The sequence below is a fragment of the Peromyscus maniculatus genome, chromosome 12, assembly GCF_049852395.1.
Source record: "Peromyscus maniculatus bairdii isolate BWxNUB_F1_BW_parent chromosome 12, HU_Pman_BW_mat_3.1, whole genome shotgun sequence".
In the NCBI taxonomy this organism is placed as follows: domain Eukaryota; kingdom Metazoa; phylum Chordata; class Mammalia; order Rodentia; family Cricetidae; genus Peromyscus; species Peromyscus maniculatus.
The window spans coordinates 82,083,284-82,110,943 of record NC_134863.1 but is presented as its reverse complement, the minus strand read 5'-3'; the positions used below and the strand labels follow the sequence as shown (position 1 = coordinate 82,110,943).

General features: G+C 46.8%; 1 protein-coding gene and 1 long non-coding RNA gene across 3 annotated transcripts in view; one reads left to right on the top strand and one right to left on the bottom strand.

Moving 5' to 3' along the window:
* Runx1 (RUNX family transcription factor 1) overlaps positions 1–27,660 on the top strand; it is a 232,489-nt gene that overhangs the window by 99,865 nt on the left and 104,964 nt on the right. The gene's annotated exons all lie outside the window — the stretch shown is intronic.
* Positions 19,047–21,575, bottom strand: LOC143268024 (uncharacterized). The gene is made up of 2 exons (XR_013043613.1): positions 21,201–21,575; positions 19,047–20,174 (listed from the first exon to the last, which is right to left on the bottom strand). It is a non-coding gene; the product is annotated as an uncharacterized LOC143268024 (long non-coding RNA).

The window sequence follows — 27,660 nt, the reverse complement described above, 5'->3', positions numbered from 1 at the left end:
GTGTATTACCAAAACCTGTGCTGTCCTGTCCACTAGGAGTCACGGGGTTCAACAAAATGTGTGTCTCAGAGCATTGTTGTGGGCTCCTTGAGCACCATGAAGCTCTACGGCAAAGTCCATTAAATGTCAAGAACTTGGGAGTCACTCTTGGACAAGGAGTACAGGGAAGACAGCGTCATTCTCGTTGAGACCCCCTTTCTCTTTAGTTCTGTACTCACTACCCCAAAAATGTTTCTAGAGGTATCATTTCTGCTGGTTCAAATGGAGTCAAGCCATCTGGGTGAAGCTGTTCCCAGGTAACACACTGGGCCCAGTCCTGTGTTTTCCTGACACGATTCATCCTGTAGTGTTGCTATGGGCACATTTTACAAAGAAACCCCTCAATAAATGCATTATGACAGATATCCACTCAGAGCCTAAAGGACAGCTCTGAACTTTGTCCTTTACTAAGTTAAGGGGAAGCCCACTTCTCATCTATTGCTTTTGGGTAGCAAGTCTCTCCTAATGGATTTACAGCTGGGATGAAGGACCATGTCTAGATGCTTCCTACAGATTCAATGACCTATGCCAGAAGACAGAGTTCTAAAGAGGATTTATTTACATGAAATCCCAGAGATCTAGACAAATAAACACAACACTTGGGGCTCCTTTTTGATCCCTAAACTTATCAAAGTTCTGTTTGTCCCTTTAGTTGGCTTGGCCATGAAATAGAAATAGTCACCATGGGAAATTCATTAGGCCATCTTCCCCGAGGGCTCTAGAGAGGACATTACTTTTCTGAGATGAACATCAGATCCATTAATCCAGGATCAGGCTGTGACCAGAACATCTTAAATAAATTAATTTAACTTTATCCTTTTAGAAACTAGTGACAAGTTAAAAGAACTAAGAGCAAGGACATTTTACTTACATTTTTATTGGTGGTGTGGTCATTGGGTGTTTATTGAAGCCATGTTAAAAATCTACAACTCTAGATCCAGGCAATACAATAGACATTTCTAAAATGACATGTCCTGACTCTGTGTAATCCATTGTAGCAGCCGCCATCTACATGCTGCTGTTGAATGACATTATGTATTCGTTCAATTTGTATGGAGCGGGTGCCGTGCAGGCTGTATTACTCGAAAGTGCTGAGTGCTTCTCAAACAAGCCTGCTTGGCTGGCTTTTCTTGAAGAGTTTGTTTCAATACCGAGGACTAATTTCTGGTCCCAGAAATATCCTAGATGTGACATTTTAAAGAACACTTTAGGTCATTGGTCTGAGGTCCTTTGCCTATTGCTGTGATAAAATACCATGACAAAAGCAACTTAAGGCAGAGAATTACATTTTGGGGTGCAGTCCATCAAAAAGAAAGTCCTGGCTGTTGAAGCTTTTCTCAGGTATCTGGTCACACTGAGTTCACTGCTGGGAAGTAGAGAGATGGGGGTTCCTACACTCAGCCAGCTTTTTCCCCCTTTGTGATGGACAGGACTCACGACTAGGGAATGGTGCCTCCCACTTTAGGGTGGGTCATCCCATTTTAGTTAACTTAAGATAATCCTCCATAGATATGCCCAAAGCTCGTCTCTTGGGAAATTCCAGGTCTTGTCAAGTTGACAGTTGGTATCAACCATCATGTCATCACCCCAAGCAATCGCTTGTTCTAGAAAAGATGTTGCCAGGACCAGCTGAGTAGTCCCTGTATTAGCACAGCGACTTGAATCCCTGAAGATCCTCCATGCAGTATGCATCTCATGCCTCCGAAGCATGCTCTTTTCAGAAAACATGTTTGAAGGACAGAGCCTGTGGCCGGCACTGTGTGTAATCTATTCTAACAACCCTCACTGTCATCTAAAACTATCCCTCCTATGATATTATGCTTTTTTTTTTGTTTTGTTTTGTTTTGTTTTGTATTTCGAGACAGGGTTTCTCTGTGTAGCTTTGCGCCTTTCCTGGAACTCACTTGGTAGCCCAGGCTAGCCTCGAACTCACAAAGATCCGCCTGCCTCTGCCTCCCGAGTGCTGGGATTAAAGGCGTGCGCCACCACCGCCCGGCTGATATTATGCTTTTGAAAATGACTATCAATGTCTAGTAAATGGTAGACTCAAGCTGAGAGAACCTCATGAATTCAGGGTCTGCGTATACATATACAAGCTATCTGTAGTCAAAAGAAAAACCACAGGAGCAATGAACTGTTCCCTGACCTGAACCCACCCAGAGCACAGAACATGAGATAAACCATCTTTAGCCTGAATCCCTTGCCTGTCACACACACACACACACACACACACACACATCAGCAGGTTGCATGACACTGTCAAAATGTCTACACACAGCCTGGAGGCCTGTGAGGTCTCTGTTGCAAGGACCATGTCGAGAAAGGAGACAGGGCCCCTAACCATCAGTCAGTTTGTCCTTCACTAGGACTCACAGGTCTGACTGCTTTCCTGGATCTACAGTGTGCAAACCCGGATTCTTTAATCGCCTCACTTTCATTCATGAATCATACATGCACGCACGCACACACGCACACACACACACACACACACACACACACACACACTCACACTTTTTCTCTCACCCAGTGGCTCATTTCAGCAGTTGCCCTGTTGACAGCGACTTTAACCAAAGCGAGAGACTTGGCACTCTGGGAAAAAGAAGGGCAGAGAGAGGAGTCGCTCTGGGCTTCCAGGCCACCCCTTGCAGACAGCGTGGCTGCCTTCCTGTTTTTCTCTGGGATGGCTTTGATGGTCTGCACAAGGGGCCGTTGTCTTTGGGGAGCATCTGTCTTCGCTGTCTGGCCAACAGTCTCAGCTAGAAGCTATGCACGAAGAAGGCTAAACAGCATCTGACTGGAGAGAACAAAACCCTGTCTAAAACCCTGGTGTCGTGTATTAATACATATTAAGTCCTACTATGAGAGACTATTACACATACCTGATCTTCAAAACACTGACTAAAAAAGCCTGCCTTTAGGAGAGCTTTAGAAAACTCCAGTTTGTGTTTGCTGTGGATCAAAAAGCTGACCGACTTAATCAATCAACAGAAAATATGGGTTGTCTATCCATATTAGGCACCCAAGACGTTTGCCTTTTAAAAGAAAAAAAGATCCTTCTCACTGTGAAAGAATACATGTTTCTTTCCAACTAAAGCAAAAAGTTGATCAAAATTGTCCCAATTATCACCCTCTGGAGTTGGCTTCTGTTAACAACTCACAGATGTTCTGCTCTTAGTTTTGCTTCTAATGGCCGAGGAGAGGACACTTTAGATGTTAGAAAACTGTAGTGTCCCCATAGCCCAAAGACATGGGCAGGAGGAGTGCCTTGTGGCCCTGAAGTTTGGCAAACACAGCTAATCCTACCCTGGTGACAGCATAGGCACAAGCCTCCTTCATGTGCTAACACACACACACACACACACACACACACACACACACATGCATGCACGCATTCCATGCACCAATTCAACACTCAGTAAATATTTTGTAGGCACCTTTTCTGAGCTGTGCTTTAAAAATGCTAAAACACTGTATCTACTTCGTGCCTCTAAGGAACAGACCACTGATGGTAGTCTCATATATTGGATTTTCTCAGGCTATTGTTAAGAAAGTACCACAAAGTAACCAGATTAAAACACCAGAAACGTATTGTCTTGGTTCCAGGGATTAAAAGTCAGCTACTAATGTGCGGTCTGAGCCACACTCCCACTGGAGAATCATCCTGTCTTTCCCATCATTTGACCTGTAACTGCATTCATCACTCTAGTCTCTGCTACTGACATCACGGGCCTGTCTTTGTTTTCTCAATGATGTTCTGATCCTTCTGTAATGTCTCTCTCCTTTTCTTGGGAAGACTATTTCTATTCACCCCCAGATAGCCCAACAACAGCCCAAAGAAAGGATTCCCTCTTAAGCTGAGCCTGATGGACCAATGTGTTTGATGGGGCCACTGATGGAGGCATGGGGGAGGGTCTCTGGCACAGGGGTTGGCTCACTGGTGACATGGGCAGCTCTGTCACAACAAAGTTTATGGCAGCATGAGTGACAGTTTATAAAAAACTGTGCCACTCAAATCCCCTATTCAACTTGGAGGTGTCTACACCTCTGAAGAGACCCTCATCTCCTTGCTAGTGACCACTCACCGCCTGTATAACCTCATGGAGGGGCCTCAAGAGCCTTGTGAGCTTCGTGAATATTCTGAGCTTTCTCCCTACGACCACAAAGGAATGCTTCAACCTGGAGGAAACGGCCACACAATCTATAAAGATCAGCCATGCCGGATTAGGGGTCACGCTAATCACAACTCGATTACAGTGGTGAAGACATTACTTCCAAAAGCAGTCACCTATACCAGTCCTGAAAATTAGGAGTTCAATTTAGCTTGGCATGGAGTTGAGGGGCAGGGGTGCACATTCAGCCTATAACACCGAGGAGGTCAAATTTTTGTTCATCCCATTAGAGGATAATGAAAGGTCCAAGTAAGGTAAGTCTTCAGATACACAGTCCAAACCATCATTGGTATGGAAATTCCCGTAGTTAGTCTAGGAGAATGAGATGGCTTGGGAACACTAAAGTGTGGTGATATTTTATTTGTGCTCTAATAAATAAAGCTTGCCTGGAGATCAGAGGAAAAAGCCAGACATTATAAGTAAACACATAAGTCATGCGATGTTAGCACATACACCTTTAATCCTATCACTTGGGAGGCAGGGATCTGTCTAGATCTCTGTGAGTTCAAGGCCACACTGGGAACAGGCTGGGCGTGGTGGCACACACCTTAAATTCCAACACTAGTTAACATGGGGTCTGGAGGTCTGTACAGACAGACAGGAGGTGACAGATCTAGGCAGGAAGAGGAAGTGATGTAGCTGGACAGAGAGAGCAAATCAGATGCCAGAACAGCAAGGCATGGGTAGACAGGAAGTATCTCTCCTTTGGAAGCTGCGGAGTTGGTGAGGTGAGGTTAGCACGTGGATGTTCCCAGTCCTCCGATCTCTCTCAGGTTTTCACCCCTGTATCTGGCTCCATGTTTTCTATTAATAAGACAATTTAGAAATTCGTCAACACTAAGAAGTTTATGAAATGTGTTGTGCTTGGGAGGATCTTGGGGCCCCGTTTGTCTGCTGAAGCATCAAAGCCTTCGATCCTGGTGAAACGTGAGGGGGCAGCTCTTTGAGAAGCCACTGGGTACAGGGGGGGCCCTCCTGAGTGGGATTAGCACCCTTCAAAGAGAGGAACCAGCACTTGCTCTTCTCTCTCCATCTTAGGAGGCTACAGTGACAGAGTCGCCACGTGCAAACTAGGAAGCAGAATCAAACCTGACGGCCCCTGGATGCTGGGCTTTCCAACTGCAGGACTGTGACAAATCAGTGTTGTCAAAGTTAACTCAGTCTGGCTAGCCTGGGCTAAGGCGAGGAGGAAGAGGAATTCCTGGGAAAGAGGGACAGTTAAGGTTCTTTAGTCCAGTAAATAGGGAACTTCTTCATCGGATCCTCAACTCCCTCCCTGTCTTACCTCATGTCCCAGAAGTGCTCCAAGGTGCCGAATCTCACAAGCATCTCCCACACGCTGTCTCTCTCTCTCTCACACTTCCCCTCATGGATACTGACTGTTAGCCTGAAGTGCTGAAGGACAGGGCCTGTGCCCTTTCTGTATTCCCAACAAATAGCACAGAGCCTAGTTCTTAACAACTAGTCACTGAAGGTTTGCTGGAATTCAGTTTACCTCAGTTCTTATGGAAAGGAAATGAGGTGATAGACCCAGCAAAGGCCTGGCAGAGGGACAGTATCTATCAATAGGCTTACAGCCAAGCTCTTGTCAACTGTGGTGAGCTGCCATGGGAAAAGGGACGCAGCCTGCCATGTAAGTAATGATTCGTAAGATGGTTTTTAGACTGCAAAACCACCTAAGAATCAGAAACAACAAAGCCAGGTGTAGGGGGCATGATGGAGCTCCAAACCCAGGCTCTACAGCCAGGGACAGTACCTGCAGAAAGGCCCAGGAGGAAAAGGACCTTGGGATTTGAACAGGAGAGGCATGGCTGAACAGGGGTGTTGAAGATGAGAACTGGAGGCCAAGGTCAGACCCAGGGACTGTGCTAAGTAAAGTCCGGACACTTTACTTGTCAGTGGGGAGAGGATACGGGATAAGGGTCCATGGAAAAGGCAAAGGCCAATGGGCCTGCAACGAGGAAGAATGGCATGTGACGTGACTTCACTTCTGAGCAGTGAATCGAAGTCTTATTCACAGGGATGCACAGAGGGGGACACATGGGGGGCTTGGGAGCTGGCCTTCAGCTTGCTTTCACATTAGGGCATTTTGATTTCCCATGGGACACCTCAGCTTCACAAAATTAAAAACTGGGGTTTGGGGTTTGGGGTTGGGATTTTTTTTTTTTTTTCAGTGACAGCTATAATTAGAGTTTTACTTGAGATCAGGTTCTGCCTCTGGAAATGTGCCTCCCATTTTCATGACATCACAACTCTAAAATGTACACAACTGTCACCGGGGACAAGCAGAGCACAGTTCATGGCTTTTGTTAATGTCTTCACAAGCTCAGCTGGAAAGAAATGAAAACCACAGAGCTAACGGACAGTGGCAGCCCACCTCTTGAAGAGTGCGACTTAAATATAGATGGTGCATCTCTACTGTTGCACAAGATGAAAGAGAAGCAACAGCCCACAGTGCCTGAGAGTCTCGTCTTTTCCTTCCGGGTATAAGCTACACAGCCACCTGTCATAACAGCCAGGGGCACCCTGTCTTTTAGGGATCACCCAGGACCTCAATGTATCGTGTTAGGGAGAGAAAGTAAAGCATAAAGGGGTGGCACACAGACAGGACACTGGGTAGTCCATGGGCAGTGACCCTCTGAATCTGAGTGACATTGTATACATCGTATCACCAACATGCCAGTTACCAGCTGTTCACCATAAATGACAAATTGTGTATCTTCTCTGGAACTCATTAAAAAATAAAAAAATGGATGGCTCCAGAGGAATGACATCAGAGGTTAACCTCTGACCCCCACACTCATAAATGGTGGTATTTTATTTGTACTGAAATGTGATTTTATTTGTATGTTAATAAATAAAGTTGCCTGGGGGTCAGAGCTAATAGTAAACCATAGTGGAGCTGGGCGTTCGTGGTGCACGCCTTTAATCCCAGCACTTGGTAGGCAGAGCTAGGTAGATCTCTGTGTGGTCAAGGATACAGCCAGCATTGGAGACACACGCCTTTAATCTCAAAACCAACCACATGACTGCCTTGTCATTGCCTGTCTGTGCAGACCTCCAGTTCTTCTATTCAAACACACATGCATGTATACTCTTCCCTCATACACATGCCCACATATACACACACCCACACACAAACATGCACACACATCATCATAAGCACACTTGTATACATGCACATGTACATGAAAGGAGGTAAATTCAGATATACTCCACAGCACAGATGGACCCGGAAGAGGCCAGTCTCAAAAAGACATCACTTTAGGATTCCATTTCATGAAGATACACAAGGTAATGAAGCCACAGAGACAGAGTAGGTGAATTACCAAAGATGCTCAGAAGGGAGATGTTTGGAGTTGTTCAAATATTGTACTGTTCCAGTTAATATAAGAGTGTTCTGGAAATAGATGGTGGCAATGGTCACAGAATAGCATGGTCATGGAACCTACCTCATGGAACTGTGTAGTTAACAGTGGTTAAGATGGAAAATGCTATGATAGGTATGGTTTACCATTATCAAGTGAGAGGGAGCAGAAGGTAATATCTATAGAGGTCTTGCTATTCGCACAAAATAGAGAACACACAGAACACACTGTCACAGAGGAACACAGGGTCTTGGAGCCTACATTTTTCACCCCAGGTTTTGGATTAGAAGCTGAAAGGGCCATAAGAATTCCAAGTGTTAAGACTTTATCCAAAAAGTCACCCAAAGGACACAGCCAGGTGTGCCCAGGAAGATAATGCCTCCACTGAAATATGAGGTACAAAGGGAGAAATCTTTATAAAGGGTTTTGTTTTCCTTGCTGTTCAATGTGGTCAGAAATTGGCAAATATCTTGGTGTGTCTGGTTGGAAGCTGCTTCTCATGGGTGGTGCCGGGAGCCTCGGGCTTTCGCTGCTTGCTTCATTCCATCATCCAGGGACAGGACAGAGTAACCCTTGTTCCTAGAGACTTGCCCACCATTTACCGTCAGAAGGAAGACAGCTTGGGGTCTTGAGAAAGGCTTTGGTTGTAGAATGAGCAAACATCAAAATAAACATTTATTAAAGGGGGTGGGAGTGAGACTGTAAAAGTGACTTAGTTGCTAAAATACAGCTTTGAAAGAAAATAGTTGAGAATCCCCAATACTGCAGGGAAAACAATATGAACCAAGATGTTGAAGATGAAAAACATTTTTTTTCTTTGCTAGTGATTATTTTTGTAACATGTGGTCGTCAAACATGGGCTTGAGTTCATTCTGATTTCCATCTGAGCTCTGAATGTGGACTTCTGGAAGGTTTTGGCTGTTTTTGTTTTTGTTTTGTTTTGTTTTTGTTTTTCCAGCATGCTAGTCAAAGAGCCAAAATGGGGTCTTCCAAGGATCCCTGTTCAACAATCAGCCATGGAATGAGTGTGTGTGTGTGTGTGTGTGTGTGTGTGTGTGTGTGTGTGTGTGTGCGCGTGCGCGCGCGCACGCGCGCGTATGAGAATGAATGAACATACCTACTGGTGCCCCTCACACACTAACTTAATATGCACACCCTTCCTTCTCAATTAGACTCAGACCTAAGATGGTTCATCTGAAATTATCTTTTTGTAGTATTTTCTAAAATTGGCTTTGTTTGGGCATAAACCTGAATCTCGTATGCTCAATTTTCAAGCATCAGTTACCGAAATACCTGCCACTTCCTAGATCTAATCTTGTTTCAGTTCTATAAGGGGACAACTCCACTGAAGAAGGAACTCTTTTTATCTCTATGCTAATCTGGTCCATCATCGTTGCTCCCTGAAGACGGAGGGTCTGTGGGGAAGGGGCCAGATGTTTGGTGGAGAACCAGGACTCTAAGAAGGGAGTGGAGCCCATCCAACATACTGAAGCAGAAAATAGGCCAGTGATGCCTGGTGAGCAGAGAAAAGGGGTCCCTGCAGAACTCTATAAATAATGTCATGTATCCCTATGCCAGGAATCCAGAAAGCTGGATGGGTCTCTCATCTGTTCCCCAGCAGCCTGGCTCAGCTGCAAACGTAATCATGAGTTTCTTGCCTAGGTTTTCATTCATCACTAGATTAGTCCCTTTCCTCCCAGAATTCTTTCTCTCTACTATCAGCACTTCTCATAGATTGAATTTGCAGTCCTTTGCCAAAGATTGGTTAGGTTTTGTTTTGTTTTGTTTTTAGTTTTTCAAGACAGGGTTTCTCTGTGTAGCTTTGCGCCTTTCCTGGAACTCGCTTTGGAGACCAGGCTGGCCTCGATCTCACAGAGATCCGCCTGGCTCTGCCTCCCGAGTGCTGGGATTAAAGGCGTGTGCCACCACCGCCTGGCTAGGTTTTGGTATCAAGGAAAGCAGTTTAAGATACCAACTAGGAACACACATTCAGGACCTAACTGCCTGGGTTCTAATCCTGGCTCTACCCATTGGGCAGTGTGATGTTGGACAAGTTCATGGACACTTGTGTGCCTCAGCTTCCCCATCTGCCAAACGTGCATACTAATAAAACTTACCTCCCAGCAGTGGGTAGAACGAGAAAGGAATTTGTATTCATTTATAATTATTTGATAAATTATAATAGTGTCTGACACATACTAATTCTATCTCAAGTTCACTTTCACATTTTATGCATCTTATTTTGTGGTTTGGAAGTTTGGAAAAGTTCTATAGAGTACAGCCCTCCTACTTAGAAAGTCAACGCATCTCAACAAAGAATACAATCAAGGTCACTAATGAGATCCCAGTGTATAAGCTGAGATTTTGTTTTCCGATGATCTCTTAAGCACAGACCCTTCCACACATGCTTCACAACTGGGAGTAATTGCTTCACACAGCCAGTGTGAACTTGGCAAGGCTAGAACCAGCTCGACTATTTGGATTCCAAGTCAGAGGACAGTTGTTGTGAGCACATGTTAGGGAGTGCCCTCAAGACATTCTTAAGGTGGGAAGCGTCATCGTGTCATCAGCATCCCCATGCCACGAGCATCAGGGGAAGAACTCAAATTAATATCCAGTGATGCCTCTGACAGTCCCGGCGATCACATAGACTCGTGGCTTGGGTAGAAGCCAGCAGCTTTAAAACCATGCCTCATGCTTCTGTTGATGCATCCGGGGTCAAGGTGAGCCATCTTACAAATCAACTCCAAGTTCCAGGGATGATAATTGGTTGGTCTTGGGTAGCCACCAAGTTCTACCTACACTGTAGTAGTTGTATGAAGACTGGAGAATCCAGACAAGCTAGCTAATGCCTTGCATCTCTCATTTCCTCTATTCCCCTATCCACCTTTCCTCCCATCTGTCTCCTCTAAAGTATCCTTGCCAAAAGTGAGAGGAATCTGGAGATGATGTCACTTCATTAAATGTTCCCCCCAGCAGGAGCATCCCTGACTTGATTTAGAATTCCAGCTCTACCTAACATCTCTTTTTATGGGCTAATAATCAAGTAGCCGTGCATTTGGAACCAAGATGTAGAATGCTAAAATGTAAAGTCCCAGTTCTTGTAATTGAGCTAAAATGATTTCTAATGTGGGCTTTCTGTCTCAGTCCCCCGGTCACCCAGGCTAAGCACCAGAATGTCTTCACCCGTACACTAACCCACCCCTATGTCCAGCTTCGAGACTCTGAGGATCCATTTCCACCTGGTCTTCTCTGTCTACCCTCAGTCCCCATGGCTACGACAGTCCCTCCTCCAGCCCTCCCCAAACCTCCTGATTGGCTGAGGGCCTTCCATCTCTGCTCTCTCATCCTTCTGACTGCTGCCTCAGGCTCTTCCTGAAGCACAAGCATTCACGTGTTCTGTCATTCAGGACCCCTAAGTGACGTCCACCTGTCCTTAGGAAAGAGGCCACCAAACCCTTAGTTACACAGGCCGAGTCATGGAGCTTCTAGCGTGCTGGAAATGGAGACCACCTGGGCCCCCAGCGTCCATCTTGCTCCTGCCAGTCTACAGCTTGCTTCCGCTGTGTTACTCGTTGGGGGGCTTTGAGTCTGATCCTATACATCTGTGTGAAACAAGACCATCCATGGGGCCTTTCCCCAGTGGTTCTGATGAGCGTTCAAGGACATAAGACTCATAAAGGACTCACTCAGACTCTGACAACTTGAAAATACTGCTCTCTCCAAAAGCCAGTGCCTCCTCCGGCCCCCACCCTGCATGGGCTCTCTCTCCCTCAGGCCAGCGTGTGCTGCAGTTGGCTCCACCATTCAGTGACATCCCTGAATGCTCCCTCTTCCTTGACTTGCTGTACCATGTGACCTGTCCTACACGCCTTTCCTTTTTCGAATATCTAAGCCTACACTTATTCCAGACTCCATCTACCCATCATCTCCTCTTCAAAGCTTTCCCAGCCCTCCTAGGTGGGACCTATCACTCTCCTATCCCAGGCTCCCATAACCTTGGCTTACAACTTCTGAGCACATTCGTTGAGTCCCTTAACTTTTTAACATTTAACTGCACAGCTGTTAAGGGGGAGGATGCCCTCATCAAATTCTACCCCTCTCGCTCCCCAAGATGGATGTCCAGGATAGGACTTAGTGGAACGGGACTGCTTGTTCTGTGTTAATTGACTGTACAATTCCTATGCTGATTTCTTCAAACGCTTTATCGAGTGTGTTAATTATACAGCGGCAGAGACCACCTCCTTTCCTATCTAGACATGCAAACGCACTGCCGCCGAGCTGCAACTCTGCATCTAACTGCAGATCGGGTGTCCGCCCCTCCGCAAGGCCCTCTGGTTTTCCTCTCACTTGTTGTGTCAGAAAATCAATCAGAGACTTCAGCAAAATCTTAAAGCTTTCTCCCATCTCTAGAGGCATGGTAAATAATTCATGTCTCTTCCCCACACCCCTACAAAAAGAGAGAGAGAAAGAGAGAAGACAATCCTCTCCTATTCTTGAATACCTTTCAGAATCTGTCGTTCTGACCCTGCCCCAGGGCTCTTCTCACGGTGCTTTTCATGGGTAAAGACAACCATGTTTCAGGATAGAAGCTTTTCCTTTCCAAAAATTATGATGAGAAGGGGTTGCCGACACCCCACGCTTCAGACCCCAAAGATCTCTCATTTATTTTTTACAGACTTTTAAAATGTTAACTTTTGTTCTCTGTCTCAGAAATACAAGGCTAGCCTAGAAAAATAGAATCCGCAGGGTTTGTATCCTGGGCGAATTCTGAAATGAGTCCATCTGGTCAAGGAAGCACAAGCACAGCAATAAACAGGGTCAAAGCAGTCTTCTTCATCGCAGCGAGAACAGTTTGTATTCGCATGTGATACGTCTCTGAGCATCCTGCAAATGCTCCCGTCCTTAGAGGCTCATCCAGACAGACAGCCTGGAGGACCAGGAGTCTTCGCTGCCCTCATAGGTTCAGAATAGCAAGGTGTGAAAGAGATACACTCATTCAAGGAAAGTATAGGAGCAGTCTCAGAGGGAGCCTGCTCTGAGCCTGTCCTCACTTGTCAGGCCCCTCCTCCACCTCCCCAAAGTCACTCCTTTCTACCCACCTGCCCATTGCTCTTTCCACTAGGTCCCTTCCTAAGAAGTCTTAGAGCTTAAAATGTTCTCATCATTTCTTCATCATTCTTCTGGTACTTTCGCAAGAGAAATACAACAGCTCATATTCCCTCAATTGAGCAACTGTGAAGAGTAAACGTGTTCTAGATGCTACCCCACAGCTGTGTCATCTAGTTGTCATAGTAGTGTGATGAGTTAGAATCTCTGGTCTCCTTCTGGAACTGAAGAAGCAGACTGGCCAGCCAGTGAGAGACACAGAGCAAGCAGACCTCCACCCGCTCTGGTGTCCGCCTCCCATGGGTTTGTTTCACCGTCCATGTCCCCTGGCTTTAGACCAGGTCCCTTTGGAAGTACTGACATTTGAAGGACTGTATTCAATGGCAGACTGCCTTCTTGAGTAAAGGATCAATCCAGACACGTCGGAAAGAAGTGGGACACACACAATACAGAATGCCAGGCTCACAGCTCCATTCAGCTGAGTCACCTGCTGAGACTTGAGGCTTACACACTGAGGATCATCGACTGCTTCATGCTCAGCTCGCTGCCCTGTCTGAGACACAGCTGAGCCAGCACTGAGCCTGTAACACATGCCACACGAAGACTCAGACTGGGTCCTGAACACCCGGCCCTGTCACCGAAAGGGGGACAAAGAGAGAGTAGAGTTCCCCGTACTATTCTTTCTTCACCCATTTTAACCACACACCAAGTGAAGAATGACTAGAGTCATGTGCCAGAGCCTGAGTAATGTATGTGGGCTCTCCACTGTCCACAGTGAGAAAGAAATGCCACTCTACCAAAATGGATCTATCAGGAATTTCCAGTGTGTATTTAAATAAACATGGTCAGTTCCAAGTGGATATGCTACCTCCCTCACTGAAGACGTTTGTCTCATGCAGCTCTGTAGGGGCCAAGGTATCATGACATCCTTATTGCCCACATCCTGCACCACATGACCCAGAGCAAGCCACTTAAAACATTGGTCTGAATGGGAACATTCAGAGCATCTACATAGTGGAACGGAATCGTCCCTGTGGATGAGATTCCCACCACAGGCCAACAGCGAGTGGGTATCTCAGCTCCAGAAAGGACCTAGCCGCTGGTAGACGACCACACCTAGGACAGAAACATTACCACCTTCTTTCTAGTGCCCTTAGCAAGCCATGTTTGGATGGGGAGACTCCTATTGCCCTCCGCACAGCCTGGGTGATTTCTCCTCTAGACCACAGCGCATATTGAGCTACAGTAGGTTATCCCATGCCTCTTAAATGTTCCAAGCCTGAACAGTCACAAAGACTTGAACCTATACATCATCCCATTGACAGCCCCGGAAAGAACGTATGGTTTAGATTTTTAGACAACACTCCATGTAAAAAGCCTTTCTTTTTATAGAGGCATATTTTTAGTCTCTCCCAAGCTAAGCCCTGAGCTGAATTTAATCCATACAGCACTCTATTCCAATCAAGAGCTGAAACACAACTTTGTGTCAGAGTAATACATTGTTAACTGATATGTCAGAAAATCAATTAATTACTTTTAAGAAGCAGTTAAGAGTAGCCCTACAATGCTGCCACTTGAATTATTAAAGAATATGATGTAAAGGGTCCCCACACCTGCCCCCAGCTGAAACCCAGTGTTGTACAAAACACCCATGCTGTCATGGGTCCCTGTGGAAAAATAGTATAAATGTGGATGACAGAAGTAATAATAGTAGTAATAATAATAACAGAGAAGTGACAAGGCTTAAGGAGCATGTGCGGTGGAAGCAGGGGTCAGCCAGCTCTGCTTGGTGCTGTCCCCAGATAGGCTACTCCCCTCTGGAGGTTGCCAGCGGCACAGCTGGTCCACAGCAGATCTGCTCCCATGACAATGCTCTCCTTCATTCTCAGCAGGGAAGCCTGCCTCAGAGCCCTGCAGGTCAGCTCCTTTCCTGGGTAATGGTCTTGGACAAAAGTCCCAGCAAGACTCACTGCTGCAATGTGGGCATTAGGAGTCAAGGATTCAAGGACAAGGCCACCCAGGGCCCAGTATTGGCCAGGAGGGCACGGACTGAGGAAGGTGGCCACTCCGTGTGCAGCGTCCAGAGCTTTCCTAAATGTGGCAGCGTGCTCTGCGGGCACCCTTAGACGATTACAGAGCCCTGTGGGAAAGTGAGCTTTACTCTGTCAGAGCCAATGATAGAGAGGACCCAGGATGAAACCCCACCAGGAGAAGGAAGTACGACCCTTTACACTCTGGTTTGTACAGGGCTTCCTCAAATACCAAGAAGCCATCCCTACCCAGCTCCACCTCTGCCCCAAAGACAAGCAAAGTGATGGAGGTGAGATGCCATTCTTGCTCCATTCCTTTGGTTTTTGTTTTGCCAGAAATGTTTGCCAAAGAGAAAACTCACACATATTCTTAAACAAGGCATGAATGTGGGAAAGAGGTCACTGCTAGCCACTGGTGGTTACCACAGTGCCTGAAACACAGATGTGGTCTCAGGGTGTTCCTTATATTGTTGACCTCCCGAACCTCCAAAGTCCTGGAGGCCCCAAGAGAGGCAGGACTCAGGGAGCTGGTGGACCCAGTGTCATTCAGTGAGAAAGGAACTAGCAGCAGAGACAGAGGGAGACTGCCTGTTGTTTTTCTCCCTTAATGACTAAGCCCTAGAGACAGCCATTCCTTCAGTCTGAGGTCGGGATCAGACAGCAGATCATAATTACATAAGACGAATGTGATCACGGGACTGAGTCCAGTGACTGGATACCAGGGCTAAGAAGTGAGATAGTTTCATCTCATACTTTACTAGATGACAGCTGAGAAGCCCTGGCAAAAACTAGGAGGTTGAGGGAAGTGGCCCCAGCCCAAGGATGGCCAGAGGTCCCAAGGCAGGACGAGATTCGTGTATCTGAGGGCAGAATAAGACCAGGGCAGAGTAAGCTGAGCAAACAGTGGTGTCTATGTCAAGTGGTAGCTGGGCCAGCTTTTTAAGGGGCCTGGGATTCCCAGTGCCCAGAAAACACTGGGAATCTAGCGCGAGGAGAGCCATGTCCAGTTTCCTTTACTCTGATCATGTGACTGCAGTGAGGTTGGGGCAGAATCTGCCAGGACAATCAAGCAGAATGAGGCTGAGAAGACAACAGCCCCACGGGGCGGGTGGGAAGAAGAGCATCATCCTTCCTCCCAACCATAACCTCCAGCGTGAGCCAATGGCAGGCCATTCCTCTCTCTGCTCACAGGTCCAGCCATGTTAGGGGAGTACCCTTGGCAGATCTCCCTCCCTGTCTCAGGGATGCAGGATTCCTAAACCTGTCAGGGGCGAGGGGTCTGGTTCAGGTTCCTCCAGGGATAGACACTGTAGCTATTCTCATCAACATCCCTGTGTCTTACAAAGTCCCACAAATGCATTTGAATACCTGTCGTGAACAGTGTTAGCCAGTCAGCCTCTACAGGTCCTGCTCTACCACGAGAACTCATAAGCCTGGGTCAAGATGTGACCTGGTCCCCTTGTCTGACAGCTCCTCCTGTCCCCAAAGAGCTCTGACTAAAGCTTTGTGTGCCCTTGTGACAGATCTTGTAGGGAGACACCAAGCTGTCTCTACATAAAACATCAATATGAGCCGGGCGGTGGTGGCGCACGCCTTTAATCCCAGCACTCGGGAGGCAGAGGCAGGTGGATCTCTGTGAGTTCGAGGCCAGCCTGGGCTACCAAGTGAGTTCCAGGAAAGGCGCAAAGCTACACAGAGAAACCCTGTCTCGAAAAAACCAAAACAACAACAACAACAAAAAAAAAAAACATCAATATGAGTGTTAGGAGTCAATGGCCATGTGATGAAGGGACAAGCTAGGGCCAGATGCCGGCCAGAGTGAAGGCTGAGGCTGGTGGCCACTCAGCAGGCAGTGTCCAGACTCTAAGACAGGCTTACAGACATTCTCTGAAGGCGACATGCCCCACAAGGAAGGGAAGTGATCTCTCTCTCTCTCTCTTTCTCTCTCTCTCTCTCTCTCTCTCTCTCTCTCTCTCTCTCTCTCTCTCCCTGTCTCTCTCCCCCCTCCCTCCCTCCCTCCCTCCCTCTGTCTCTGTCTCTCCCTCCCTCCTTCTGTCTGTCTCTGTCTCTCTCTTTCTCTCTCTCCCTCCCTCTCTCTCTCTGTCTCTCTCTCCCCCTCTCTCTTTCTCTCTCTGTCTCCCTCCCTCCATCTCTATCTCTCTCTTTCTCTCTCTCCCTGTCACACACACCACACACACACACACACACACACACACACACACACACACACACAGTCACACTTTGGTGACAAAGAGGACTCAGAGCAGTAGCAGCTTCAACTTCTGCATTTATCACTCACTGTGGAGTTCTGGACTACAGACAAATGAAGACCACTTCCTTTGACCCTGGTTCCCAGAAGCCTAAATGAATTCTCTGAGAAAAAAAAAAAATGATTATCACAAAGTTCTGAAATTATCTCCATTGATACAGATTTGATCTGGAAACTATCAGAATAAGGAAACTAAGGCCTGGGAGTCTCAAGTGTCCCCACAGTGCTGGGAAAGGTGGGGAGATCAATGTGCTCCAGTACAGAGGACAGGGCGCCACCGTGGGACTAAGACTAGGCTGTCCCTAGGACAGCAGATCAAGGGCAGCAGAGGGAAGAGCTGAGACAGGAACATGGCTGGCTGAGAAAGGGGAACCTCAGAGCAGTTTCTAAAATTCTTGACTTGATTAAGAGTAAATGCATTGGCTTGTTTTGGTGGCTGGGCGCTCTACAGCTACCCCCACCCCACCCCCCAAAGCTGCAGGAGCTCCCTTGCAGCCAGGCAGGTGATGATAAATGAAAGAAAAAGAGAAGGGGAGGGAAGAAACGGAGTAACTAACTAACGATGAGGAGGGGGAATGGGAGAGGAGGAGGGAGGAAGAGGAGAGATAATAGCAGAAACCATTTCATGAGAGGACTCAGGACTCTGAAGGTCGCATCCCAGTCTTGTTATCAGGCCACCTTTCCCAGAGTTGCCTTCAGGCCATGGGTAGATGACCCTGCTGGAGCGGAGACTGGAAGAACTTGGACTCTGGGGTGGGGACTTCCTTCTGCAACTCCCTCCAGGTCTGCAAAGTGGTGTTTTTTCTTACTCCTCCTCCCCCACCTCCACCCTCTCACCCCCCACCCTCACACCCCCTCTGATACTGTTGATAAAGTCACAGGAGCCTCTGTGCCCACACAGGGAGGGGCCTCACCCTCCTAATCTGTCCCCACATCCCCTCCTTCCTAGTCTGATTTTTTTTACAGCTGCAGAGTAGAATTTGATAGATGAATGAGAGAGAGAGAGAGAGAGAGAGAGAGAGAGAGAGAGAGAGAGAGAGAGAGAAGAAGAAGAAGAAGAAGGAGGAGGAGGAGGAGGAGGAGGAGGAGGAGGAGGAAGAGGAGAAGGAGGAGGAGGAAGTAGAAAAAAATAAAGAAGAGATGAGGTTATTAATTGAAAGGTTCAGTCTTTTCCCACATTAAGATGGGAGATGAATTCTTTATTCGAGGACTGAACTGATCCCCAGTTTCAGAGATTCCTGATCTAAGTGAGGGCAAAGCAGGCCTTATGCGGGACTCCTCACTGTGCACAGGGAGTCTTGGTGTGAGCTCAGCCACCTGCTCTGGGGCCTTGAAAGCAACCCAAGACAAGGTGCCCAGACAAGCTGCATAAGATGTCTGTATAGGTCACTCCACCACCCCGAAGGTAATTAACAAAACTCTCCATCCTCCTCTGTCAGCATATGCCCACGTGCAACTACAAACACGCACGCATGTGTGCAAGCACACACCACACACACACACACACACACACACACACACACACACACACACACACACATATACACACACACACACAAGCCCCCAAAAGATCTGTTCTAGCAGAGCGATCTAGGGCTGGGTTCCTCTTTCTTTAGAATTAAAGATAAGCTTTGCATCTTTGCAATCATTGGTCCCAGTTGATAAATATGCAAAAGTTCAAAGGCTGACTCTGACAGGGGGCGTTTGGAGAGGGACGATAAAATTGTGTCTGATAAAACACACAAAAGGCTTCATCAATATAGATCTACAAATTGGGAAAGTGGGCCTTGGGCAGTGAAACTGTGTTATCTACAGGGCAAGCATGGGAAGATATCGGGGGAGCAGAAGGCATTATCTGCCCTCACAAGCAGAGCTGCACCTCCCCCAGCCCCTGTCTGCAAAGTCCAGGAAACACCTTGCAGGGGAGTTGATGCAAGGCTGCATCCAGGCCCTCAGTGACAGTTAGAATTGTGTTGTAACACGACATTGAGCAACATCCTCACTGGAGCAGCCCGCTCTGTGCTGAGACGCTTCTCCCGGGGAAAGACGAAGATATTCTGGGTGTCTTTCTTTCCTTTATTTATATATTTATTTATGTCAGCTTGGGTCATTAAAGAAAAGAATGTCCTTTCCCCTTCCCCTCCAAAGCTACTTAAAATAATGTCCCGGAAGATGGACATTTTGTTCAGGGAGATGGTTTCTTTGTTGCTCGGTCCAACGTGGCCTCATTGAGTAGGTACTTTTTTCTGCTTTTAACTATTAAAATAAAGAAATAAATAAAATTCAGTTGAGATCCTAAGAAGTTTAACGTCAATTCCTTTTGCCATCTTATTGTACTACAGCTCAAGAATTTCAAAAAAATTCTTCATATGTGTTCTTCCGGAGATAAGGTCCTTGGTTCCTGGAACTTCTTGGGGAGTTAAATTTATGGGATTGCTATTAGAAAACTACTTTGAAAGAGAAGACACCCATTTGAGCTTTTCAGGAGTAACTTCTAAAATTCTTCTAGATCAAATTTCACAAGACCCTCCTGACTTTAGGGAAGTTGCCAAATGGCTGATGGAAGAGGCGCAAGGCTACCCAGGAGGGTGAGATGCCCCTTCGAAGACGGAGGGTCCTGGGTCTGCACTGTGAGGGAGCTGGGGAGAGTCAACTCATCTGTTGGAGCCCCCTTGCTGCCTAAAAAAAATGCACCAATTATACCAAGTGTCTGTCTCAAGGAAAACGATGAGCGTTGTCTTCCACAGGAAGGTGGCCATTGGAGCCACTCGGCTCTCATACTTCATAATCATCCTTTACTTTGGGCAATCAACCTTAGCATTTGCAAGCACTCGGCAGTTACAACTCAGTTTGGTCTTCTTTTCACCATGACAGTGGCATGATTTTAGACTTGGCCATGGCAGAAAGTGAGGCACCCAGAAGCCAGGGAGCCTGCCAAGAGTCACACACAGTGTTACCACACGTAGCCATGGAACTCACAGGACAGAGCGGCTTCTCAGACGAACTTCCCTCCAGGTCAGAGAGTTTCAGATGTCTTGGAATAGTGACCAGCAGCCAAAGGTCAGTTACCACGATTCCCGACATGGAAGAGAGATCTTCAGGAAAGCAAAACTGACCATGACTCCCGTGAAGCATTTGGTCCCTGAGTGAAGCTCCTTCTTTCTCCTCTTCTTCACTGAAAGAGTTCACCCTGTGGCAGCAAACCCAGGGTTGGTTTCCAAAATTGAAGTCCCCCTCTTTTCTCCGCCCTGAAGATTTGGAACCCCGACTTATTCTGGGTTCCTCACCCAGTCAGGAGCCTCCAAAGGTCACATACTCGGAAGTCCCTGTCCTTAGAGTTGAGGTTTTCACCAAAGGGGCACCTAACCCTCCTGACTGGTTTTGACTCCACCATCAAAACCTAATAAATAATGAATCCTAATGACAGTCCCGAGACACCTTTCCGCCCTGCCCTCCCCCTAGAGTCAGAAGGAGAGTTGGGGCTGCTCCCTAAAAATGGCATATGGCCTCTAAATAAAGAGCTGTAATGCATTTTATATTTAAACCATAAGGCCACGGGCTCAAACCCAAGTGGAGATGGGCTCTGCTCCTTAAGTACCATTCTGGAAAAGTCACTGAAATATTTATCCAGCTCGCTGGGTTCTGTGCTGTGTAAACAGCTCATTTCCTCAGCCACACAGCCAGAGTGGGCCTGTTCGCACAGCCCCTACACCTGAGGGAGGCTGTCCCCAAGAAACAAAGTAAGCCTTCCAGAAGGTGGTCTCTAAGAAACGTCTAGAATAAGAAATCTGAAGACTGTTGTTTTTAAAATGCACACAATGCAAAGATCGTCTGCTCTGTTCACCGAGAGCAAAAGATGAGGGCCCGGGTTCAGTCCCAGAACCACGTGACCCAGGTGTATGTCCTGGCCCCTTCTGGGGAGGTGGAAGCATGCAGACCCCTGGGGTTCACTGTGAGTTCTAGGCCCAGTCAGAGACCCTGTCTTTATAACAGTAAGGACATCACCTGAGGAGTGAGTGACTCCTGGGGTTATCCTCTGGCTTCCACACACATGCACACATGTACAGGTGCATACACATGAACATGCACACACACACACACACACACACACACACACACACACACACACACACACGAAGGATGAGCATCATTCTCCCCTGGCCTTGGGCAAGTGTCTAACCTCTTTTGGCCTAGGGAATAATGGTTCCTAACTTACCAACTTTAGCAGGAAGACTAAATGAGATGGTGTGACAAACGCCCTCCTCACGGCGCTGGGGTTCAGAATAGCTCAGAAAACACCGAAAACCTCTGGTGTCTGATCGCTGAAATTTGCTTGGCTGCCAAAACCCCATCAACACAAACAAGGCTTTAATGAGATTCCAGAACTTTCTGTCTTCATAGGCTCAGAACACTTGATGGGTTCCCAAGGTGAAGGCCAGATGACCCAGTCTTTTCTTCATGAACCCCAACCAATCATAGCCCAGCATCTGCAATCCAGGGCAGGCAGGGGCCCACTGTCCTGCTAGCCAGGCTCTGTGTGGTGGGAAAGGTAGATTATTTCCTTGGCCTGCCACAGCCATGGTCTGTGTAACTTATGTATAATCTTCAAAACATAGAAAATAACCATGGTTACTCCAGAGTATCTAACATTCCTATTGGAAGGGAATTTAGATTTGAGGGGGGATGCTGCATGCCCCTTCTCACTTATTCATAACAAAACAAACATTCCTGGGGTGCAGAGAGGGCTTGGCCCTCGGGCTGCTACTGTAGGGTCATCTAAGGTGCACGGACTTAGGACCTGAGCGGTCCAAAATCTTAAAAAATCAATAAGGACAGGATGTTTTTGCTATAGAAGTTCTATTTTTAGCCTCTGTAGGGGAGTAGAAGGGGGGCGGGAGGGGTGGATTTTTTCCTTGATGAGCTTCGGGTGACCCAGCACTTTCTAGACATCTACCAAGGCTCCTGGTTCCCCTTGCTCCGCTGGTGCAAACAGTGAAAAACAAGGGGGGGGGGGGGGGGGGGCTTCCATGTGCATTCTCTATCCCATGTGGGTCCGTGTGCATTCTCTATCCCACGGGGCCCCGTGTGCTTTCTCTATCCCACGGGGGCCCCATGTGCTTTTGGTTGTTGCCTTGATACAACCTTCTAGTTTGTATCTGAATTTCTGAAGGTTTCTTATAAGTGTTCTAGAAAATTCTTTTGTTGTTGTTGTTTGGTTTGGTGAGATGGGGTCTCCTTTGGTAACTAGGGTTGGCCTCAAACTCTACGTCATCCTCCTGCCTCAGACTCCCAAGTGTTGGGATTCCCAGAGTTGGGCGCCATGTCCAGCTGAGAACACTTCTACATAGAAAGACAGTAGCAGTGAGTCACATCCTGACTCATGGGGATTTTATTTTGGTCCCTCACCTTGGGATCTGTCTTCATTAAAGACAGACATTAAGGGGAGTAGGATCCATCAGACTAGTGGGCATCAGGTCAGAAAAATCGGTCACACATAAGCAAGTTTATTTCCTTCTTAGAAAGGAGTGGGTTTAACCTGGGTTCTTCATTCCTTTCCACTCTGATTGGGCCAAGTGGAAGAAAGGGGCACATTTTCAGTCATGGGATGAAAATTGCCATCCTGTATATGCCTGAGGCAAAAAGAAAAGAGGTGAGCTCCCCCGTGAGCTGTGTTAGTGTAGGGAGGGGGTCTCCTCAGGGCCCTCACACTCCCTGTCAATGTTCAGTTCTGTCACTTAGCTGAGAAGGGAGCCAGCCCTCAGGTATAGCCCAGTGGGGTCCAAAGTGGGGTCCCCACTCCCACGTGTGACAAAGAGCCCTCTTCTTTGCATCTGAGAGGAATTGGGTGATGTCCACTATAAGAGAGCTTTGACTAAACAATACTGTTCCCATTTTATAAACTATACAATTTCCACTCTAAGAAAAAAGACTTGGAAGGCAGAGGCAAGAGGACCAGGAGCCCAGCATGAGCTGCACGAGACAGAACCTCTAGCAGCCTGCAGTAAGAACAGGGTGACTTCCTCTAGAATATTTTCCCCTGATGTATGAGATGCTCCTAAATCAAGAGCTTGACAGTTATGCAATGACTTAGAATCGAATGCTAAAAAGTAAAAATTGAAAAAAGTTAAACACTTAAAATCCACATTTCTATAACCATCTTGTTTCAAATCCCTCTTAAAACTTCTTCCAAAGTGCTAGGCTTACCCAGTGGCGCGTGTGCATAAGTACCCCTCCAAGTGGACGGCTTCGTGTGCATTTAAACTGTTAACGTGATTACACAAACGTGAAAAGAAAAAGGACCGTGAGAGAGCAGCGAAGCATCTGGGTTCTGCTTGGCCCATGGTCACCCCAGAAGTGAGCTTGAACACAGTTTGGGGTCATTTGTGGTTATGTGTGGGCCAACATCTGCTGCTTGGCTGTCGCTATTTTTAAAAACCTACCTACTCTGGAAAAAAAAAGTGCAAAATTCTTCAAGTGTTATTTTTGGGTTTTCACCATTTTTAGTTGCTTTGAGCTCCTTTCTGTGGATTGTTTTAGCTGTGCCTGTGGTGTAAGAGAGCATCAGCTACCAGGTGACATCTGCTCTCAGTAATGCTTGTCTTCCTTGGCCAGTCTTCCCCTGCTGTGTGCTCTCTCAGGGAAACTCCACAAGATCCCTACTGTGTGCTCTCTCAGGGAAGCTCCACAGGATCCCTACTGTGTGCTCTCTCAGGGAAGCTCCACAGGATCCCTACTGTGTGCTCTCTCAGGGAAACTCCACAGGATCCCTGCTGTGTGCTCTCTCAGGGAAACTCCACAGGATCCCTGCTGGGTACTCTCTCAGGGAAGGCAATAAAATTCATGTTATGTTCTACAAGAGAGATTTAGAGGGCAGCTGTGTTCTGGGCAAACCTGAAACAATCTTTTTTTAATTCTGACTTAACCATTGCTTTACTGATGACAGATGATTATGTTTTATAAGCACTGTCCTCAGAAACATTTACTCCCTCCAGGGTAGGGTGCATAAGCCACAAGAGTGTGATCATTTCCTTATTGTTAAGTATTTATTATCTGAAATAGGAAAATGTCATATGAAATATGAAATAGTTATTTTATAAATTTTTAAAATGAAAATATATAGGCATTTATATTAGACATGAGAATTGATGACTTCTTCAGCTACTTTTTATTACATAGCTATGAAATTAAAGTTTATACAGAATATGACAACTCTGTAACCCCACATGTAAACCGGTCAGTGATGGCTTTAACTGATATTCCCTATAAAAACTGTTTTTAAACCGGAGAGATGATTCAGTGGTTAACAACGATGGCTGCTCCTGCAGAAGACGCAAGTCCTGCCGGGCGGTGGTGGCGCACGCCTTTAATCCCAGCACTCAGGAGGCAGAGCCAGGTGGATCTCTGTGAGTTCGAGGCCAGCCTGGTCTACGAAGCGAGTTCCAGGCACAAGGCTACACAGAGAAAAACCAAAAAAAAAAAAAAAAAAGAGAGAGAGAAGAAGACTCAAGTCCCCATCCCAGCACACATGTCAGACAGCTCACCACCGCCTGTGACTCCAGTTCCAGGGGACCCAGTAACCTCTTCCAACCTCCGAAGGAACTGTACGCACAGGCACAGGCTCACACGAGGTCACACCCACATACATGTAAAATAAGAATTAAAAATTCAAATCCAAATGTCTGTTTTCCTATTGTAAAGCAGAAGCATTAGCATGAAAGCCTTCACCGCCCGTCTTAAGGCTCAGAGAATTTTATAAGGCAGACGTTGCTGAAGCAGTCCTTAGCTGGCCACTTTAGGAGTGCTAGGCTCACTCCACGCGCCTCCCTCTCTCCTCCTGAGCAGAGAGGGAGCTCAACTCCAACACTGTCTTAGCTGCCAATGCCCTTCCTAATGACCTCTGCTGTTCCTGGGAAGTTCTGCCTCAGTTACAGGCGGCCAGCTGTAGAAAGCGCCCCTTGAGTGCAAAGGGCACCAACCAGAGGTACTAATAATGGTGGTAACAAAGTAGCAAGGGAGTTCACAGCTGCTTACCCTAGAGATACGGACTATGTTGTTAATACACAGTATTGTTACATTTACATTTTTGTTTATGTATCTATTTATTTATCTGGGGGGGGGGCATGCGCATGTCACCATGCACTTGTAGAGGTCGGCTTGGGAGGGTTGGTTCTCTCCCTCCACTCTGTGGGTCCCGGGGATCAAACTTAGGCTGTCAGAGGTGCTAGCAGTTGCCTTTACCCACCACAGTGAGAATCACCTTCTCTGCCTCAATATTATTATTATTAAGTTATTACTTTGAATATAATGTGTAGTGAAGCCTTACTATGTCAGTTGACATGGGGAAAAAAGAATTAATGAAAAGGCTAATTTTAATATACTGTTATAATATATTTAACGTGTTAGTCACTGATAAATTATTATGGTAACACCCTATTATGACTCTGTCCCCTGTAGCCCCAACCAAATGGTAACCTATAGAACAGAGCAATGGATTTGTGTCATCTTCCAGAAGGCACAGAACCTCAGTGTGACTTGTTTGTCACTTAATTGTGGTATTGTGTGTGTGTGTGTGTGTGTGTGTGTGTGTGTGTGTGTGTGTGTATGGTGTGTGTGAGCATGTATGTCTGTGTCCACATGTATGGAAAGATATCTGTGCGGGTGTGCGTGAGTGTATGTGGGAGGGGGTGACATCAGGTGTCTTCCTTAGTCATTATGTATCTTTATTCATGGAGGCTCAACTGAGCCCAGTACTAGTTAATCTAGTATAGTCTAGATGGCTTGCCCTGTGGATTCCTTGTCTGCTTCCAAAATGCTAGATTACAGTGAGGTCACCACACCCTCCAGGCATTTATGTTTGTACTGGAAATTCTAACTCTGGTCCTCATACTGTGGCAGGATAGTTAGGATAGTTGTGGGGGTCGGAAGGGAGGGAGAGAGAGAGAAAGAACAAGGCGAAAGAGGAGGAAAAGGAGGAGGAGGAAGGGAAGAAGAGGAGGAGGAAGAAGAAGAGGAAGAGGAAGAGAAGAAGGAAGGAGGAGGAGGAGGAGGAGGAGGAGGAGGAGGAGGAGGAGGAGGAGGAGGTTTCCAGAAAGACTTGAGATCCTTGCTAGTGGGTCTCATGGAACAGACAGAGCAGTCAAGGAAAGTCCAGGATACACACATAAGGCAGACTGCAGACCCATGGTGCTACAAAGCCTCCACCACACACTACCAGACTGCCACGCTGACCTGAAGCATGGATGGGTGTGAGCTGACACTTCCTAACAGGCGGCAGTTTGGAAGACTTCATGCTGTATTCCCAGAGAAGCACACTTGTAGGAATTCCTACTTGAAAGGAAGCACCAGCAATTTTAAAATCATGACACATGAAACACAGAGTGTCCAGTCCTATCTGGTGTTTACGAATGCAGCCCAAAGGCACTGGAGACACGGCTCAGTGAAGAGAACTGGCTGCTCTTGCAGAGGACCCAGGTTCGGTTTCCAGCACCCACAAGGCAGCTCTCAACCACCCGTAACTCTAGTTCCAGGGTATCCAACCTCCTCCTCTGGCTTCTGTGTGCACTGCATGCATGTGGTGCACAGACATACATGCAGACAAAACACCCATACACATAAAATATTTTTTTTATTTTAAAAAATAATCCAGCCCACAAATATTGCAGAGAACTAGCTTAATGTTTCCTGTGATGTCGATTCAGAGCGCTAAGGGGCCAAAGCTTTGTCTTACAGGCTCAGCCATCATAGCTAGTGGATGGAAAGGAACAATGGAGAACGCAGGCAATGTACCCATGGCTTGCTTGGGTCGACAGTAAGAGCGGACCTCCTGCGGCGGTCACTGTGTGTATTCTTCTGCCCTTGACTCAACCATGCGACACTGTAGCAAAGATGGGAAGCTCAGTGCTCAGGAGGCTGGGCCAGAAGAATTAGCGTGGGCCAGTCGGAGGCTTGGGCTACCGTGTAGGACTGTTTCAGAAAATTACTAATCTATAAAACAAAACAATACAAACCATATTTTCCAAGGGAAAAATCTAAGCCAGGGAAGCCCCGCAGTCTTCCCTCCTAGCAAGGGAGAAATGGGCTCCCTGGAGCTTCCACAGAGAGCGTCAGAGCTGCTGGTCATCCCTGGTTGTGTAGTAAGTGCCCACTCCAGTACTGCGCCGACCGATATAGTCGTCACCAGTCACAAGCAGCTGCAGGACACTGCCAGGCAGGTGGACCAGGCTGAGATGTGCTGTAGGCACAAAACTCACACAGACGTTGGAAGATGTGATATAAAAAAAGAAAATGGAAAACACCTCATTTTATATGGACAACAGGTTTATTCGATGTTTTGAATAGGCTGGGTTAAATAAACCACTATGAATGTTAATGTCGGGCTGGCAAACCGCTTCAGCAGGCAAAGGTGCTTGCTGCCAAGCTTGAAAGCCTGGAGACTTGAGTGTGAACTCCAGGCCCCATGGGGTGGAAGAGGAGAAGCAGAAGCTACTCCCACAAGTTGCTTTCTGACCTCCATACAAGCTGGGGTACACATCCTTACACACGTATACCAATGAATTAATTACTTATTAAGTAATGGGTGTTTTAGTTAATACCACCTGTTGGTTTACAAAAGTAAAAAGAAATACTGGCTATTGGAAAATTCTACATCTCATGTGTGCATTGTATTTCTGCAGAAT